Raw genomic sequence first — 20801 nt, 5'->3', positions numbered from 1 at the left:
CAAGTCAGGGCCTGAGAGTAAGATGTTGTTAAGAGAGATGCCACCTTCTTGTGCACTCGAGTCAAATACAACCTGTATCTGACCCGGCTTTTGGGGGTGATACACTCCAAAAATGGGTAAGTACCAGCACTCTGCATTCTCGGGGAGGAGTGGAGCTTCCTCAGCGCGTCCATTTTTATAGAGCTTCTCCATAAAGGTAACAAATTGTTCTTTCATTTCAGGATTTTTGTTCAATGTACGTTGCAAAGTGTGGAGGCAGGAGAGGGCTTTAGTACGATTATTTGGAAGGCGTGGTCTGGGTGACCCGAATGGTAGTGAGCCAATCCAGCTGCTCTTTTCATCTCTGCTGTGCTCCTTCTGCATAAGCTCCAGAAACATTTCATCTTAAAAAGACAAAGCAGGTTTGTCATCATTCTCTCTGTTCTCATGAACACACCATGCCCTTGTTTGTCTTCAGCAGGCACATTGACAGCAGGACAGCTGGATAGATAGGTGGAAATGCCATGCCTGTGCTCCCCGCCGTAACTCACTTTTTCTTTAACACAGATGTGTGTCTGACACAGTGTTAGATAATATGGAAATCCATTCTGCAGGATGTTGGTCTTAAAGATGGCTACTGTAGGTTTGTGAGCATTGTCACTGCAGACCTCCCCCACTATCACCAGCCTAAATCCAAACGCTGGGCAAAAGGTGCATTGTGGGGCCCATTGATTTGTTGTCTCACCTTGTGAACACGTATGAGGTCCCTCCTCAGTAAGATCAAGATCTGTGCCTCAGGATCAGGCTCTGGGATGTAAGGCATCACAGGTCTCAGGTAAGTATGGGAAAGAGCAACCTCTGGTGAAAAGGTTTTCTGATCGATCGGTCATGATTTCGTTACATTCAATAAGTGGTGGTAAGTCTAAATACACTTCACTTTTCATGGCCTCTATCTGGAAACCAAGAGCCTTTCTTCCAGTCATTCCAATAGTGCCAGCACAGGTTCTCATCGGGTAGGGTAAGGCTCGGTAAAACTCGACTCTAGCCAGTGAGCGATTGCTTTGGTCATCAAGGATAGCATACATCTTGACTGAGCATTCTTTTTGTCCTTTCGGGAAAACTTGTACCCAGCATATTTTTGCACACGAACGTGCAGGGAGGCCTTCTCCACAGACCTCAGTGGACCTTGATGTATTCTCTGGAGGTGGGTTGTTTTGCCGCGCTGTATCTGGCTCAGTTGCAGATGACACTGCTGGTGAGAAGCCAGGGTCTGGATGCATGGGTGTGCAGTGTCTGTCACTCTCACACCCATTACATTTTAGCTCCACAGAACACTCTCTGGCCATGTGAGAAGCAGAGTACCACCTAACACATTGTCTGTGGTCTTTTAGTAACTTCTTGCGTTCTGTCAGCAACTTCATTTCTAAAGCTCTGCCTTTTTCTAGAGGATGAGATTTGTTGTGAAGTGGACACTATTTAGCTGGATTACCACTGTTTTTCTTCTCCATATCTGCTCTATATGTTGCGCTTGAGCCTGCTGTTGCTGACACTTCTGTCTTTTGGACAGATATAGCTGCCTTCACAACATCATGCTTTGCTATGAGACTTTCATTTCGGTAATGAGTGCGGATGCTGTTCATCAAGACAAAACTGGGATAATTTCTGGCCTTTAACTCACTACTGATAACATCAGCAAAGAAAGAGAATGGGGGATAACAAACTCCATATCGTTCTTTATATCTCGACCCAATTGACAGCCATTTTTCTTGCAGGTTTGGAGGCAACCTATCAACAATGGGGTTGATGCCTCTGGGTGTGTCGAGGTAACTGAGTCCAGGTAAGTACCCATCCTCTTTAGCTGAGATCAGCTCCATGGGCAGGTCACTAAGTTCTCTTTGTTTAATGTTCCCCCTTGAAGTGAGACGAGGAAAGTTATCCAGTCGCTTAAATAGAGCACTCTCTATCACTTCGAGTGCAGCATAGCACTCTCTGAGTCTTGTCCAAGTCATCTGCAGTGCAGCTTGAGGGTTAGTGACATGGATTGCTTGAATCCTTTTAACTTGTTTCGATGATTCTCTTCCTAGCCATTTTACAAGTAGATCTAACTCTTCAATAGCTGTTAAGTCTAAGTCCTGAACGGCGTTAATGAAGGAGGACTGCCATGGTCTGAAGCTCTCAAGCTGATCATCAAATTTGGTAAGACCTGTGGTTACTAACTCCCTGCAAGCCAGATATTTAGCCAATTCTGTCATCTTAGCACCTGGAGTAATAGCAGAGTCCTGTGTCTTTCCTTGGAAAACGATCTGAATAACTCACATACCTAAGTGGAGAGGTGGGTTGCTCCTGAAGCGTCTTGTAAGAGGAGTGAGATTGTGGACTTAAGTGCTGACGCCTGTTCCACTGGTGTTAATACACATTCTCTTTGCTGTGTGTCTTGGCATTGTGGGCCAGTCATCATGGTGGTAGGTGGAGTTTATTTCAGGGGGCTCCTGCTTTGTCAATGGCTGTGTCTCCTTGATATGGGGACGGGGCTGTGTATCTGGGGCAGGTGTGTTAGGATTGAAGCTGACCTGAGCTTGCTGTTCTAGATATGCCTCTGTTCGTTGTCGAACTAATCGTGGCGAGACATCACTTCTAGCGACATTGCATGTATCCTTATATTCCGTTCTTGCCGCAGCCTCTAAAACTTCAGCCTCTGCATTAGCAGCAGCAGCTGCCTTTTCAAGTTCTAGTGCTTCTAAGTTTTCTTGCAACGTAGCTTTTTCCAAATCTAATTTTGTCACAGTCTGCTCTGTCACAGTCTATGTTTTATCGGTCACAGTTTATGTTTAATCATGGTTTCAGTTATGTTCTAGTCATGTTTTTCCCCTGCCACCTCGGTTCACTCAAGTCACCTGGCTCATTGTTCACAGCTGCACCTCATTCACTGATCACTCCCTCCACAGTATTTAGTCTTCTGGTTTCCTTTCAGTCACTGCAGAAGCCTTACCTCACTTCATGCCTTGCCACACAGATAAGTCTCATTTTGCCGTTCTCAGGCTTGTTTCTCATGGTTTTGTTATTTCATAGTTTAGTGTTTTTGATAATCCGGCTCAGTCAAGTTTTTTGTTCTTGCTCCTTGTCCCCTTTTTGTTAATAAACCTTGTTCCGTTTGAAAGAACTGCATCTGGGTCCTACCTCTTCGAACCGTGACAGAAGGATTCTGCCAGTATGGACCCAGCAGTTCAGAAGGAGCTTCAGAGCCGACTCGTTCAACCGGTGGTGGCTGTCGGGTCAGATCCCGGAGGTGTTCCGGTGGGGACTCGGTCCGGGGACGCCCACAATCCAGGCTGCCTGGGAGGGCGTGAGAGCCATCCACCATGAGGCACTCGTGGATGTGTTCGGCGTGGATTCGGCCCAAATGTTGCACGCTCTCCGCGGGCCTCTCATTTCTCCCTTTGCGTCCCCAGCACCGTCTCCTGACATCGCCGTCCCGGCACAGCCCGCTGCCGTCCTGCCGGTTTCATCCACGTCTACGCCGGTTTCATCCACACCTCTGCCAGCCGTCCGCTGCCGCCGAGGTCGTCCTGCCGCAGCCGTCCGCTGCCGCCGTTCCTGTTTCCACGACCACGCCTGATCCGGCCTTCCTGCCGGTTTCGTCCACGCCTGATGCCTCGCCCACCCAGCCCATTTTAGGAACGTCTGGCAGCCGTTCCTTGAGGAGGGGGCTATGGGTGTCGCCAGGGGTGGGCAAAGCCTTGACCTTGCCGCCTATGGAAGCCCGGGTGGGCAAAGCCTTGTCCTCACCATCGTCCACAGAAGCCAGAGTGGGCTCATGGTCCTGGCCCATGGAGGCTCGGGCGACCTTGCGCCGTCGCCGATGGGAGCCCGGGCGGACTCACCACTGCTTGGCGCCAGTGGGGACCCCCTGGTGGTCCCGCAGCGGACTCCACCTCGGCTCGCTGCCCTGAAGGGGCGGCTGGGTCACCAGAGATCGGGCCGTCCGCCAGACGGGAACTGGCTTTAGGCCCTTCAGAGCCCCTCCCTCCCACCCTCGTTGGATGTCTGGGAGCCATCCTTGAGGGGGGGCTCTGTCACAGTCTATGTTTTATCGGTCAGTTTGTTTAATCATGGTTTCAGTTATGTTCTAGTCATGTTTTTCCCCTGCCACCTCGGTTCACTCAAGTCACCTGGCTCATTGTTCACAGCTGCACCTCATTCACTGATCACTCCCTCCACAGTATTTAGTCTTCTGGTTTCCTTTCAGTCACTGCAGAAGCCTTACCTCACTTCATGCCTTGCCACACATGTCTCGTTTAGCCGTTCTCAGTCTTGTTTAGTTTCTCATGGTTTTGTTATTTCATAGTTTAGTGTTTTTGATAATCCGGCTCAGCCGCGCTTTTTGTTCTTGCTCCTTGTCCCCTTTTTGTTAATAAACCTTGTTCCGTTTGAAAGAACTGCATCTGGGTCCTACCCCTCCGAACCATGACAAATTGTTTTCTGCTTCTTCAATTCCAACTCCTTTTGTGCAAACGTGACTTGTTGTACAAGAAGAAAAAATGTGTAGGTAGTAACCCTGATGTGCAACTAGAAAAAGCTGTTCCTGCGAAATACCAGTGAGAATGTTGAAGAGCTGAATTGGGATAGCTGACAATGCTAAAATAGTGAAAATATTTTTGCCGAAGTCAAGTCAGTAATAGTTAAAATGGCTGCAGTGTTTAAGCAACTGCAGCTTAACGAGCTCCCTCCCAGTCAAACCAGCAGAAATGGCTGAATGGATACTATGACCTTCTGTTAGAAAACTGTAAGAGTGAGGAGAATAATTTGAAGACCGTAAGAACCAGAAGGGTTGGAGGAATGCGATAATGTAGTTTTTGTTCAATGGAGTGAAGCATTTTTAAACAGCAGCGAGTTGAACACAGTTAAACCTGTCTCTGGTGTCATACCAAACTTTCCATTGGCGTTAGTGAATTTGAAAGGTTTCTCTCGCTTCAAGCTCATAGCTGACATTATGTAAATGTGAGCTCTTTAGTAGTTGCATTGGCTGAAAGAGGACGTTTCCTACATTTTAAGGTATAATTTGTTTCTCTGAGTTAAAGTGTATGAAAGTTAAAGAAATTTGTTTGAATATCAGAAAAAAATGGAACTGATCAGTGTGCCACTCTGCTGGCTGCTCATTCATAAAAATCAAGAAGCAAAAATCTTTTTAAATTGTCACATTTCAAAATTGGCTTAGTATTTGAAGAAGCTGAACCATTTAATAACTGAATGTCTTGTGACCCGTTTAAAGTTTGACTGGTGTCTCTAGCTGAAAGTTTGCAGGAGCAGTTGGGTTGGAAAGAGGAGAGAGTTGAAAGCATTTCCCATTAATTTGAATGATGGGAAAATTTGAATAAAAGTTAAATATTTTAAAAAGCATAAAAGTTATACCAAAAGTCATTGCATAAATCTCCTGGAGGAGCAGAACGTTTTGATAACAAAATGGTTGAAAACAGTGAAAGTATGCAGGAGTTGTTAAAGAAAGAACAATGTACGGAAGAACTACGATGTTGGAATAATAATAATAATGAAGAGAAACAGGAAAACAATAGTGCTTTACAGCATTCTCACAATTCCACTTTTAAGGGGGTAGACATCAACTATAGCTCTATCTTCAGCATGACATTATAACCCCTCAAAGCAAATCATATAGTATATGCACGTTTACTTTCGTATAAATAAACTGCCCGTACCAGTCATAAAGAACTTTTGCACAATGTTTGCACTTTTCAAATTGACATGCCTTCATAGATAAAATCATCTGAGACCCCCTGTTCACATTGCTAGCCTCTATCAACAATCTTATATGGTTGTCCCACTTCAAATAGACTGGCCAGATGCAAAGACATAAGAACTTAGAAAACACATTTTTGTTTGTACCATTTTCTTTTTCTCACCACACAACACCGTTAATATTCTCAAGGAGAGACCAGAAAAACATGTGCCATTATCCTCACTTGTGGGATTCATTAGGCAGAGACTACAAAGAGATAAAAAAGACACCGAACTCTTGGGGAGGGATCATGGAGACAGTGTGAAAATGAGAGGAGTAAGCTATGATCACACAGTGGGACATTGTTTTTTTTTTAATGTAGGGACATCTCATACACAATGTGCTAATACAACAAGGTTATCACTGTGACAGAGTTTATATTAAGCTTTGGTGTTTTTGTAAACCTTACTAAGTGGTACTCCCACCACCCCTCTAACTTCAAAAGCCTTCAGTTCTTACTTAGAAAAATACAGATGTAGATCGCGCTGCATGTTTAAGGAAAGTGATAACTCAGAATTGAGACCAGGATGCATCAATAATCACAAAAGGAGCAAATCCAGAAAACCGAAAACAAAACAAACAAAAACATAAACTATTAAACTGTGGTTTGCTGAACATTAGATCTCTCCTTTTGAAGTCTCTGTTAGTGAATGACTTGATCTGTGATCATCATATTGATATATTTTGTCTTACAGCAGCAGGAGGATCATGTTAGCATTAATGAATCAACTCCCTCGGACTATTTAAATGTTCATGTTCCTCCAACCACAGGCAGAGGAGGAGGAGTGGCAGCTATCTTCAGATCAGGGGTACTAATCAGTCTTAAACCCAAGATTAGTTTTATCTCTTTTTTTAATCTCTGATTCTCACAAAAATGTTTTGTGTTTTTTGTTGTGTATCGTCCACCTGGCCCAAATTTGGAAATGACCGAGTTTTTATCCCAGTTAGTGCTGAGTACAGATAAAGTCATTGTAGTGGGTGACTATAATATTCATGTAGATGTTGAAAATGACAGCCTAAATATTAACTTTAATTCTATATTAGACTTGATTGGATTTTCTCAAAGTGTTCACAGACCTACTCACTGCCTTAATCATACCCTTGACCTTGTGCTGACTTATGGCATTGAGAGTGAACAGTTAACAGTATTCCCTCATAACCCGTCTTATCTAATCATTTTTTGATAACTATCAAATTTACATTATCAATTTACAATTGACTATACAGCGTCTGAGAAGAATTTTACATATAGAAGGTGTCTATCAGAGAATACTGTAACTAGATTTAAAGAGTTAATTCCAGCATCATTTTCTTCACTGCCATGTGCTGATATGACAGAGGAAAGATACCTACCTTTTATTATGGGTGCCCCATGCCATAGGCAGGGCACACATATTACTATTGCTCATACTTATTATTCTTCCGTTTCCGCCCGTTTTTCGGCGCGCTACTCGTCCCACAGCGAAGGTCCGACTCAAATAAAAAATACATGGCTGCGTGCGCGCCGATCGGGAGAGGTGTGCTATTACTTTTCTCTCTCATTACTCGACCGGAATAGCGGATAAATGGGAAAAAGCGGGCAAATTGTCAATGGGAAAATGAATGGAGAAGGCCTTAACGAGGCAGTTTTGGGCTCGAAGAGCCCAAAACTGCCTCCCCTTTGAGGCCTCTGAACTCAGCCATACAAGGTCACACACACATCATTCAAAGTTTGTGTGTGACAGGAAAGACTCAGGTTTAACTGGTGTAAAGGGCTTGTTAATAGCTTATACGGCTTTGACACAACGGCAGTTTACGTTTTAGGTGTCCAGAGGAGCAAATTTTGATCCTCTCCACTCTACCTCTCACTCTAAAAATCTTTAAAAAATTATTTTTCAAACAAATGCCTCTCACGTCCAAAATCCCTGCCTGATCTGGATAAATTATACATCAAAACGTAGGTATTTTAGTTGTCTTTCACCCAATGTGACTGTCATTGAGCTGGGCCTCACAGATTTCTCACAAATCCCCTCTGAGCGCAGAGAGGGAACATTAAATCCCATTATAAAACGGGCGAGGCCTGAAATCAGTCGGAAAAATCATTTTAAAACTGCCATAATAAAGGAGCCACGGGGGTTAGAAGAATAAAAATTACACCGCTGGCTTCCCCCGGGCCTTCTGGCGCTCACGGTGAAAGAATTATTCGGATACGACTTCTACTTTTCGAACAGCGACCGTTTGTTCCAGATTTCCTGCTCAAAATGAAAACCCCATGATTTTAAGGGGACAAAGTGAGGTGCAGATTTGGCAGTGGGCACGTGCAGCTGTTGCCCACAGCAACTAATTAGGAGGCCAGACTCAACGAGCCCCAAACTGTCCTATTTTAGAGGGCAGTAACTCAGCCATACGGTATCACAGAGACATCATTCAAACTTTAAAATGTTCACAACACATTCTGCTATTATGTGATTATACAGCTTTTTTCAAATATTAAGCCAATTCTGAAATATGACAGTTTAAAAAACATGAACATTTTTGCTCCTTCCTGATTTTTATGAATGAGAAGATTAGAGTGGCAGACTGATCATTTTAACTTTTTCTCATATTCAAACAAATTGCTCTAACTTTAAAACTGTTCAACTCAGATAAACAAATTATACCTTAAAATGTAGGTACACTTGTCCTCTTTCAGCTGATGTAACTACTAAATAGCTCACATTTACAGAATTTCAGCTATGAGCCTTGAAGCGAGAGAAACCTTTCAATTTCTCTCACTAACTCCAATGTAAATTTGGTGGAACGCCAGAGACAGGTTCAACTGTGTTCAACCTGCTGCCGTTTAAATTTTTTTCAATCCATTGAAATAAAAACTACATTGCTGTGTTCCTCCAAGCCTTCTGCTTCTTACGGTCTTCAAATTATTTTCCTCGCTCTTCCGGTTTTCTCACAGGAGGTCATAGTATCCAAAATGCAATTTCTGCAGGTTATACAGGGAGAGAGCTGCAGCTGTTGACAAACATTGCTGTCACTGATGACATCACTCTTCCACTCCCTGCTGTATATTACACTGAAGCCATTTTAACTATTAATCACTTCATTTCTGATAAATTTCCACTAGATTCAGCTTTTTGAGCATGTTCAACTAATCCCATTCAGCTACTTTTCTTTCTTAAATCTCCAGCTCCTTTCAAAAAGACATTTCAGGCCTTTTGAAACAACATGGCGGCCCTATTGTAAAAGCTTTATGCCAGCCTGTGTTCACTCATGTTTTCCATTATTCAGAACATATTAACAGGTTCATGCCAGCCCCTGATGAGACAAATGCGCGCGATAGCGCGCACTAACTCATGTTTTTCATTAATCTGAACAGATTAATAGCTTCATGCCAGCCCCTGATGAGACAAATGCGTGCGATAGCACGCACTAACTCATAAATTTCCATTAATCTGAACAGATTAACAGCTTCATGGCAGCCCCTGACGACACAAATGCGCGCGATAGCGCGCACTAACTCATACATTTCCATTAATCTGAACAGATTAACAGCTTCATGGCAGCCCCTGATGACACAAATGCGCGCGATAGCGCGCACTAACTCATGTTTTTCATTAATCTGAACAGATTAATAGGTTCATGCCAGCCCCTGATGAGACAAATGCGCGCGATAGCGCGCACTAACTCTTGTTTTTCATTAATCTGAACAGATTAATAGGTTCAAACCAGACCCTGATGAGACAAATGCGCGCGATAGCGCGCACTAACTCATAAATTTCCATTAATCTGAACAGATTAACAGCTTCATGGCAGCCCCTGACGACACAAATGCGCGCGATAGCGCGCACTAACTCATAAATTTCCATTAATCTGAACAGATTAACAGCTTCATGGCAGCCCCTGATGACACAAATGCGCGCGATAGCGCACACTAACTCATGTTTTTCATTAATCTGAACAGATTGATAGGTTCATGCCAGCCCCTGATGAGACAAATGCGCGCGATAGCGCGCACTAACTCTTGTTTTTCATTAATCTGAACAGATTAATAGGTTCAAACCAGACCCTGATGAGACAAATGCACACGATAGCACGCATTCACTCATATGTTCTCCATTATTCTGAACAGATCAACCGGGCCTTATGTGTCTAAAGCAGGCAGATTTCACCAGAACAAGCCTGAATCTCATATTTAAGACTGGATTATGATCATATAATGCTTGACTGGCAACTACCAGCTTCTCTGTCTCATCTGTGTGTGTGTGTGGACGGGCAGAAGACGGGCAGCAGCTGGGCACCCATCAAAATTTCTTCAGAAATTTTCTAGTTCTCTTTAAAATTTGACTCTCTTGTTGACAGCACTACAATTTCAATGCACACACAATTGGATAATGTTGCCCCTCTGAAAAGGAAGGTAATCAATCAGAAGAGGTTGGCTCCTTGGTATATAGTTCAGAGCTACATACTTTAAAGCAGACTGCAATAAAGCTGGAGAGACAGTGGCGTTCCTCTAATTTAGAAGAGTCTCAATTATCCTGGAAAGATTTAATAATGTATAAAAAAAAACCCTTTGTAAAGCTAAAACTATTTATTATTCAGCATTAATTGAAGAGAATAAGAATAATCCCAGGTTTCTTTTCAGCACTGTAGCCAGGCTGACGAAGAGTCCGAGCTCTGTTGAGCCATGTATTCCTTTAACTCTCAGCAGTGATGGTTTATTGAGCTTCTTACCAGTAAAATTGTTTCTATCAGAGAGATTACTGGAATCCTTCCCACTATTATCAATGATGTATCATCAAGCGCAGCAGCTTTAGAAGTATCTTTAGAACCTGATTTGTATTTAGACAGCTTCTGCTCAGTTGATCTCTCTGAGCTAAAAACAGCAATAGTCTCTTCTAAACCATCAACATGTAATTTAGACCCAATCCCAACCAGACTGTTCAAGGAGGTTTTCCCCTTAATTGACACTTCCATATTGGATTTGATCAATCTGTCTTTGTTGACAGGATATGTACCTCAGACTTGTAAGGTTGCTGTAATTAAACCTTTACTTAAAAAAACAACTATTGATTTAGATGTGTAAGCTAATTATATAATAATCAATAATTATTATAATTATTACCAAAATCCAATCTTCCTTTTTTGTCTTGAAAAAACAGCTGCAGCTCCACTTTGTGATAATTTACACAAAAATAATCTGTTAGAAGAGTTTCAGTCAGGATTCAGAGTGCATCGTAGCACAGAAACAGCACTGGTGAAAGTTTCCAATGATCTCCTCTTAGCCTCTGATAGCGGACTTGTTTCTGTGCTTGTCCTGTTGGATCTCAGTGCTGCCTTTGATACGATCGATCACAGCATTCTGTTACAGAGACTTGAACATGTTATTGGGATTAAAGGAACTGCATTAGGCTGGTTTAAGTCATATTTATCTGATAAATTCCAGTTTGTTCTTGTAAATGAAGAATCTTCCTCACACATTGGAGTAAGTCATGGAGTTCCTCAGGGTTCTGTGCTTGGACCGATTCTTTTCACTTTATCCATGCTTCCATTAGGTTACATTATTAGACAGCATGGTATACATTTCCATTGCTATGCTGAAGATACTCAGCTGTACTTATCTATGAAACCAGATGAAAACAATAGGTCAGTCAGACTACAAGCATGTTTTAAAGACATAAAGACCTGGATGACTCAGAACTGTCTGCTTTTAAATTCAGACAAAACTGAAGTCATTATCTTTGGACCTAATCGCTTCAGGGAGAAACTGTCTAGTTGTACAGTTACTTTAGATCAGGGATGTCAAACTTCAGTCCTCGAGGGCTGCTGTCCTGCAGGTTTTAGATGCTTCCCTGCTTCAACGCACCTGATTCAGATCAATGCATCATTAGCAGGCTGCTGCAGAACTTAACAATCTTTCAAATCTGAATCAGGTGTGTTGAAGCAGGGGACCCTGCTCTAAATGGTATTTCCTTGGCTTCTAGTACTACAGTGAGAAACCTTGGAGTTATTTTTTACCAGAATTTATCATTTGACACACATAAAAGAGGTTTCTAGGACTGCCTTCTTTCACCTTCGTAATATTGCCAACTTCCAGCTGATCCAAAATGATTCAGCCAGAGTTCCGATGAGATCTAACAGGAGAGATCATATTGTCAGGGCCACAGATGCAGGGTCTTTTCAGTTCAAGAATGTTTATTGATAAACAACAGGTTGAGGATCTCCACACAGAGCAAACAAAGAGGTTGTGAAACTCCTAACGCCCTCTCCTCAGTAACTATGGTTGAGGAGGGTGCAGCTATGAAAGTTACCCAAAACAAAAACTCTCTCCATGACAGAAGGAAAACAAAACAGGCTATGAACGATTACATAATAAACTCATGCTCTCCTACTGAGGCGGACTGAAACAGAAGACGCTCTCCCAATAACGGGGCAAAAATACTCAAAACCAAACAAAAAAAAACGCCCCTCAGCGGGAGGTTCTGTAAAAATTAACTCTAGGTGCGCCTTTAACGGAGGCAAGAACAGGGCAAAACAACTCAAACACAAAATCACTCCATTAGAGGAGGAACTATAAAACATTAATCAGAAACCGAACGCAACGCTCCTCTAATGGAAGTGACTACGAAAAGATTACAAATTCCAAAAATGGAGGAACAAAACCGTCTATGAAACTTACCGTGGTTTTAAGCTAGAGTTAAGAATAAATTATCAAAACAAAGGATACGCTCTGCAGGAGGCTCGCTGCACTGCAGGCTCAAGGATTCTGTGGCTGTGGCTTTCTGTGGTCAAAGACGCTAGAGTGAGGCTCATGACAGGAGGCAACACATTGACACAAGACAAGGGAGACGCAGACTATTTGAGCTTATGAGGAACCTCACAAGTGGAAATCAGGGATTGTCAGGGAAGACAATCAGACACTTGACAGAGGAGGAAGGGCAAGGTACCTGAAACGAGAGGGAAGTTAATATTTCAAAATAAAACAGGAAATGACGAGACAAGCCATGAATCAAAGCATAAGTCGTGTCACATATTTCTCCAGTTTTAGCTTCTCTTCGTTGGCTCCCTGTTAAATTCAGAATAGAATTTAAGATTCTTCTCCTCACATATAAAGCTACATAAACTGCAGGTTTACTTGTGGTTCCCAGAGTTTCTAAAAGTAGAATGGGAGGCAGAGCCTTCAGTTACCAGGCCCCTCTCTTGTGGAACCAGCTGCCAGTATATGTCCGGGAAGCAGACACTCTCTCCAACTTTAAGATTATGCTTAAAACTTTCCATTTTGAAAAAGCTTATAGTTAGGGATGGCTCAGGTGACCCTGTAACATCCCATAGTTAAGCTGCTGTAGGCCTAGACTTCTGGGGGGGGGGCTCATCTGTGCTCATCTGTCACACCTTTCCTCACTTTGCCCCCCCCCCCGCGTTTAATTTCTCAAATGATATTATGTACAGGTTACATTATTGTGGTTATTAATTTGTGTGTAACTGTTCCAACAGGTATCCTTTGAATGGTGTTACGGTGTTTGTTGTCCCCTCTTTTCTGTCTTCTCAAACCCCAGCTGGTCGAGGCGGATGGCCACCCTTCCTGAGTCTGGTTTGTTCCTTTTAGTTCTCCTGTTCTCCACAGTCACCTCATGCATGCTCAGGATGGGAGATTGGACCAAAAAGAAGTGTCAGTGTTATCTGTTGGTTTCCTTAGCTAGGAAATTGTTTTTGAATTGGCTCTGTAGATATGAATTGGACTAATTTTAAATTTAATCAATTGGATTTGATTGGATTATGATTAGGTGGTCTGGTGGATCGCTTCGTTGCCTCACAGCACAAGGATTCCAGGTTCAACTCCCACCTGGGACCTTTCTGTGTAGAGTTTACATGTTCTCCCCGTGTATGTATGGGTTCCCTCCGGGTACTCCGGCTTGGAGGCACGGATGCATGTTTTTGGATGTAATTGCAGGATGTAATTTGGACTGTATTATCAAAGTGCCTTCAGATGATATTTGTTGTGATTTGCTGCTATATAAATAAAACTGAATTGAATTAAATTTCATTGATAAAGGGGTATCCTTAAAATGTGACACCAAAAGTTCTGCCTTAGAGTCATTATTTCTAGATGGGAATGAGAGTGTTAAAAATATAAAACTTTAGAAAAAGTCATGAAAGCTCCAAGTGGTAAGTCATTAAATTCTCAGAGCAAAAAGGCAGTGTGCAATAAGTGCAAGCTTGTTTACGTTCTTTGACATTAATCTTGGAACTGGAGCTGTCAACCGATCACCACCTGGTGGTGAGTTGGCTCCGTTGGTGGGGGAGGATGCTGATCAGACCTGGCAGGCCCAAACGTATTGTGAGGGTCTGCTGGGAACGTTTGTCAGAATCCCCCATCAGGAGGAGCTTTAACTCTCACCTCCGACAGAGCTTCAACCATATCCCAGGGGAGGTGGGGGACATTGAGTCTGAATGGGCCATGTTCCGTGCCTCCATTGTCGAGGCGGCTGACCGGAGCTGTGGCCGTAAGGTGGTCGGTGCCTGTCGTGGCGGCAACCACCAAACCTGCTGGTGGACACCAGTGGTGAGGGGGCTGAAGAAGGAGAAGGAGCCCTATCGGGTCTTCTTGGCCAGTGAGACTCTGGAAGCAGCTGATGGGTACCGACAGGCCAAGCGGGTCGCGGTCTCGGCGGTTGTTGAGGCAAAAACTCAGGCCTGGGAGGAGTGAGACCATGGAGAACGACTTCCGGACGGCCTCGAAGAGATTCTGGTCCACCATCCGGCGTCTCAGCCATACACAGTCAACACTGTTTATGGTGGGGACGGAGCTTTGCTGACCTCAGCTAGGGACATTGTGAGTCGGTGGGGGAAATACTTTGAGGACCTCCTCAATCCTACCGACACGCGCTCGGAGGAGGCAGAGTCAGAGAGCTCGGAGACGGGGCCTCCCATTTCTGGGGCTGAGGTTACCGAGGTGGTCAAAAAGCTCCTCGGCGGCAGGGCCGAGGGCCGGATGTGGTCCGTCCTGAGTTTCTCAGGGCTCTGGATGTTGTAGGGCTGTCTTGGCTGACACGCCTCTGCAGCATCGCGTGGACATCGGGGAGAGTGCCTCTGGACTGGCAGATTGGGGTTTTTTAAAAAGGGGGACCGGAGGGTGTGTTCCAACTACAGGGGTAGGGTCTATTTGGGATCTCGAATTCAGGAGGTGCAGTGTGGTTTTCGTCCAGGCCGTGGAACAGTGGACCAGCTCTATACCCTCGGCAGGATCCTGGAGGGTGCATATGAGTTCGCCCAACCGGTCTACATGTGATTTGTGGACTTGGAGAAAGCGTTCGACCGTGTCCCTCGGGGAGTCCTGTGGGGGGTGCTCCGGGAATTTGGAATGCTGGACCCCTTGATAGGGACCGTTCGGTCTCTGTATGACCGGTGTCAGAGTTTGGTCCGCATTGCCGGCAGAAAGTCGGATACATTTCCGGTGAGTGTTGGACTCCGTCAGGGCTGCCCTTTGTCACCGATTCTGTTCCTAACTTTTATGGACAGAATTTCTAGGCGCCTCCCCCCTGAGCTGTCACCTTATCGTGGTGGGGGAGTTTGCGTGCCCCAATGAGTCTGGGAGCTATGTTGCCCGGGGCTTTAAGCCCCTGGTAGGGTCACCCAAGGCAAACAGATCCTAGATGAGGGACCAGACAAAGAACAGCTCAAAAGACTCCTTATGATGAATAAAAAATTTGGACCTCGTGATCCCTTGCCCGGATATGGGACACCGGGGCCTCCCCCCGGAGCCAGGCCCGGGGGTGGGGCCCAGCAGCGGGCGCCTGGTGGCCGGGTCTGTGCCCATGGGGCTCGGTCGGGCATAGCCCGAAATGATGACGTGGGTCCCCCTTCCGACGGGCTCACCACCCGTGGGAGGGGCCAAGGGGGTCGGGTGCGATGTGAGCTGGGTAGCAGCCGAAGGCAGAGGCCTTGGCGGTCTGATCCTCGGCTACTGAAGCTAGCTCTTGGGACGTGGAATGTCACCTCTCTGTTGGGGAAGGAGCCGGAGCTGGTGCGCGAGGCTGAGCGGTTCCGGCTAGATATAGTCGGACTCACCTCGACGCACGGCTTGGGCTCTGGAACCAGTCCTCTTGAGAGGGGTTGGACTCTCTTCCACTCTGGAGTTGCCCGTGGTGAGAGGCGCAGAGCAGGTGTGGGCATACTTATTGCCCCCCGGCTGTGTGCCAGTACATTGGGGTTTACCCCAGTGAACGAGAGGGTAGCCTCCCTCCGCCTTCGGGTGGGGGGACGAGTCCTGACTGTTGTTTGTGCCTATGCGCCAAACAGCAGTTCAGAGTACCCACCCTTTTTGGAGTCTCTGGGGGAGGCACTGGAGAGTGCTCCTACCGGAGACTCCCTCGTTCTGCTGGGGGACTTCAATGCTCACGTGGGCAATGACAGTGAGACCTGGAGGGGTGTGATTGGGAGGAACGGCCCCCCCGATCTGAACCAGAGTGGTGTTATGTTGTTGGACTTCTGTGCTGGTCATGGACTGTCCATAACGAACACCATGTTCAGACATAAGGGTGTCCATATGTGCACTTGGCACCAGGACACCCTTGGCCGCAGTTCGATGATCGACTTTGTGGTTGTATCATCGGACTTGCGGCCGTATGTCCTGGACACTCGGGTGAAGAGAGGGGCGGAGCTGTCAACTGATCACCACCTGGTGGTGAGTTGGCTCCGCTGGTGGGGGAGGATGCCGATCAGACCTGGCAGGCCCAAACGTATTGTGAGGGTCTGCTGGGAGCGTTTGTCAGAATCCCCCGTCAGAAGGAGCTTTAACTCCCACCTCCGGCAGAGCTTCAACCATATCCCGGGGGAGGTGGGGGACATTGAGTCCGAATGGGCCATGTTCCGTGACTCCATTGCCGAGGCAGCTGATCGGAGTTGTGGCCGTAAGGTGGTCGGTGCCTGTCGTGGCGGCAACCCTCGAACCTGCTGGTGGACACCAGTGGTGAGGGAAGCCGTCAAGCTGAAGAAGGAGTCCTATCGGGCCTTTTTGGCCAGTGGGACCCTGGAAGCAGCTGATAGGTACCGACAGGCCAGACGGGCTGCGGCTTCGGCGGTTGCTGAGGCAAAAACTCGGGCCTGGGAGGAGTTCGGTGAGACCATGGAGAACGATTTCCGGACGGCCTCGAAGAGATTCTGGTCCACCATCCGGCGTCTCAGGGGGGGGAAGCGGCTCACAGTCAACACTGTTTACAGTGGGGACGGGGCTTTGCTGACCTCAACTAGGGATGTTGTGAGTCGGTGGGGGGAGTACTTCGAGGAACTCCTCAATCCTACCAACACGTGCTCGGAAGAGGCAGAGTCGGAGAGCTCGGAGACGGGGCCTCCCATTTCTGGGGCTGAGGTTGCCGAGGTGGTCAAAAAGCTCCTCGGTGGCAAGGCCCCGGGGGTGGATGAGGTCCGTCCTGAGTTTCTCAAGGCTCTGGATGTTGTAGGGCTGTCTTGGCTGACACGCCTCTGCAGCATCGCGTGGACATCGGGGACAGTGCCTCTGGACTGGCAGATTGGGGTGGTGGTCCCCCTCTTTAAAAAGGGGGACCGGAGGGTGTGTTCCAACTATAGGGGTATCACACTCCTCAGCCTCCCTGGTAAGGTCTATTCGGGGGTATTGGAGAGGAGGATCCGTCGGATAATCGAGCCTCGGATTCAGGAGATGCAGTGTGGCTTTCGTCCTGGCCGTGGAACAGTGAACCAGCTCTATACCCTCGGCAGGATCCTGGAGGGTGCATGGGAGTTCGCCCAACCAGTCTACATGTGTTTTGTGGACTTGGAGAAAGCGTTCGACCGTGTCCCTCGTGGAGTCCTGTGGGGGGTGCTCCGGGAATATGGAGTGCCGGACCCCTTGATAGGGTCCGTTCGGTCTCTGTATGACCGGTGCCAGAGTTTGGTCCGCATTGCCGGCAGTAAGTCGGATACGTTTCCGGTGAGAGTTGGACTCCGTCAGGGCTGCCCTTTGTCACCGATTCTGTTCCTAACTTTTATGGACAGAATTTCTAGGCGCAGCCAGGGCGTTGAGGGTGTCCGATTTGGCGACCTCAGAATCGGGTCTCTGCTTTTTGCAGATGATGTGGTTCTGTTAGCGTCGTCAGGCCGTGACCTTCAGCTCTCACTGGAGCGATTCGCAGCCGAGTGTGAAGCGGCTGGGATGAGAATCAGCACCTCCAAATCCGAGACTATGGTTCTCAGCCGGAAAAGGGTGGAATGCGCTCTCCGGGTCGGGAATGAGATCCTTCCCCAAGTGGAGGAGTTCAAGTATCTCGGGGTCTTGTTCACGAGTGAGGGACGAATGGAGCGGGAGATTGACGGGCGGATCGGTGCGGCGTCTGCAGTGTTGCGGGCTCTGCACCGACCCGTCGTTGTGAAGAGGGAGCTGAGCCAGAAGGCGAAGCTCTCTACTTACTGGTCAATCTACGTTCCCATCCTCACCTATGGTCACGAGTTGTGGGTAGTGACCGAAAGAACAAGATCGCGAATACAAGCGGCCGAAATGGGTTTCCTCCGCAGGGTGTCTGGGCTCTCCCTTAGAGATAGGGTGAGAAGCTCAGTCATCCGGGAGGGGCTCGGAGTAGAACCGCTGCTCCTCCGCATTGAGAGGAGTCAGATGAGGTGGCTTGGGCATCTGGTTAGGATGCCCCCTGGGCGCCTCCCCGGGGAGGTGTTCCGGGCACGTCCCACTGGGAGGGGACCCCGGGGAAGACCCAGGACACGCTGGAGAGACTATGTCTCTCGGCTGGCCTGGGAACGCCTCGGGGTCCCCCCGGAAGAGCTGGAGGAAGTGGCCGGGGACAGAGACGTCTGGGTTTCTCTGCTCAAGCTGCTGCCCCCGCGACCCGACCCCCGGATAAGCGGCAGATGATGGATGGATGGATGGATTTCTAGGCGCAGCCAGGGCGTTGAGGGTGTACGATTTGGCGACCTCAGAATCGGGTCTCTGCTTTTTGTGGATGATGTGGTTCTGTTAGCGTCGTCGGGTCGTGACCTTCAGCTCTCACTGGAGCGATTCGCAGCCGAGTTTTTTTTGAATCAGCACTTCCAAATCCAAGATGGTTCTATGGGTTCTCAGTCGGAAAAAGGTGGAATGCTTTCTCCGCGTCAGGAATGAGATCCTTCCCCAAGTGTTCAAGTATCTCGGGGTCTTGTTCACGAGTGAGGGACGAATGGAGAGTGAGATTGACGGGCGGATCGGTGCAGTGTCTGCAGTGTTGCGGGCTCTGCACCGACCCGTCGTTGTGAAGAAGGAGCATTGGTGGGTCATTTCCGGGCCAAAGGGTGCTTGGTCCAACAGGTATGGCTGCCCGCTGCTTTTGCACATTTTGGACGCTTAGGCTTCTCTCTGTGCTCATGGCATTTTGTGTGGTTGTAGGATGACTTTAGGCATACTCCTTTAGGTGCAGTGGTGACATTGCTTGGTGAGTGTCTGTCGCTTTCTTGGCGTTGTTGGTTCCTTTCTTAATTTTGGTCTTGGTTAAATTATTTTGGATAAATTCCCCATCCATCACGCCGCCACAATATCAACCATCATTTTTACATGTGTAAATGTGATACAGGGGTGTTGACAGACACAGAGTAAGTGTTCCAGAAAGTGAGTGTGATATAGAGACCCAGAGACAGTCAGAGAGCATATTAACTAAGCAGAGGAGCAGCATGCTCCTAACCCGAGGGCAGAGCAGAGTGTGACAGTCCCATGGCTACTATTGTGATAGACACTGAAACCAAACCAGACAGCAGGCTGCTTAACACTCAACATCAGACCCTTTTCAATCTGACAAAATACAGTCCAGACGAGAGCTGGATGGTTGGATACGTATATATGCAAGCACAAACACACATACAGAAAACAGAATGGCATATATATGCACACGCTCACAGCCTCCTCTTCACATTCACAGCTATGAATTCAAAATGAGGATAAATATTTGATAAGAATGCCTTGTGAGTTGAATTTGCAGACAAATCACGTTGCTCTCTGTGTCCATTGAACCAATGCATAAAAAAGACAGCCTTTAGGAGAGGATTTGGATCAAATACAGTGTTGCTTCTCGAGGCCTCTCTAGTTTGCTCCAGACCTTCATACTGGGATGATAGGGACGAAATAAAATTAATCTTTAAACACTGAACATTTTTTGACAGTGCGCATCATCATTCACTGAGACCAATCAACTGATAATTCATTTTATTAGCCTGAATATTACACTCCTTGCTGTTTAGGAATTTGGCATGCCTAAAAGTCTGCTCTTGGGAGGCAGTTATTGATATTCAAGTTCATATTGCTTACAAAGCTTGTGGGAGTCTCAGTATATGCTGTTTTTTTATGTTAGTGGAATGTTTTCATGTCCCGTAAAAAGCCTGATATCATGGGGAGCATGCATAGCTGAAATAAATCGAATTATCTGAAGCATACAGAGTTAATGTGATCATAGTCTTGTGTCATGAGGTGCACCCAGATCATATTCAGTAACATACTGTTCTCATACTGAGTCTCTTACTGGTGATGGTGAAGTAATGATCAATCTGGAGAGCTCTTGAGCTTTAGCAATATCCTGCTTCTATGATTATGAAGATGGTTATGAAGATGTAAAGGTGGAGTCCGAGCCTTATATACTATTACAGCATTTACTTATGCTAAGCTGACATGTCTTTCTACCAGTTCAAATCCACTTGTATTTTGATAATTACTGAAAATAAGCTGTAATGTAACATTTATGGAACAATACATATGTACATCTACATCCTTTTTTTGTTTGTTTTTGTTCACACATGAGGCGAACAAACAACAAATTACACAATACAAAATGTTTTACTTAAAAATGTTGTCAAAATGCATACAGAATTGTGTGGAAGGCAATCCATACTGTTTCCACAGGAGTTAAAAGAGTAATTAGAAACCATGCGCTGCCAATCAGATGCACCCGATTAGGGCTTATCACTTAGTGTGAACATCTCTAAAAAAGGAGGAGAGGTTTTATCAGAATGTGCAAGCATCCAGGCATGTGTTAACGCAATGCCAAGGACGAAGAACATCAGCATTGATCTGATA

The sequence above is a fragment of the Leuresthes tenuis genome, unplaced genomic scaffold (assembly GCF_036924035.1).
Source record: "Leuresthes tenuis unplaced genomic scaffold, fLeuTen1.0.hap1 SCAF_17, whole genome shotgun sequence".
Taxonomy (NCBI): domain Eukaryota; kingdom Metazoa; phylum Chordata; class Actinopteri; order Atheriniformes; family Atherinopsidae; genus Leuresthes; species Leuresthes tenuis.
The sequence above is the reverse complement of the archived record's forward strand: the minus strand, read 5'-3'. Positions refer to the sequence as shown.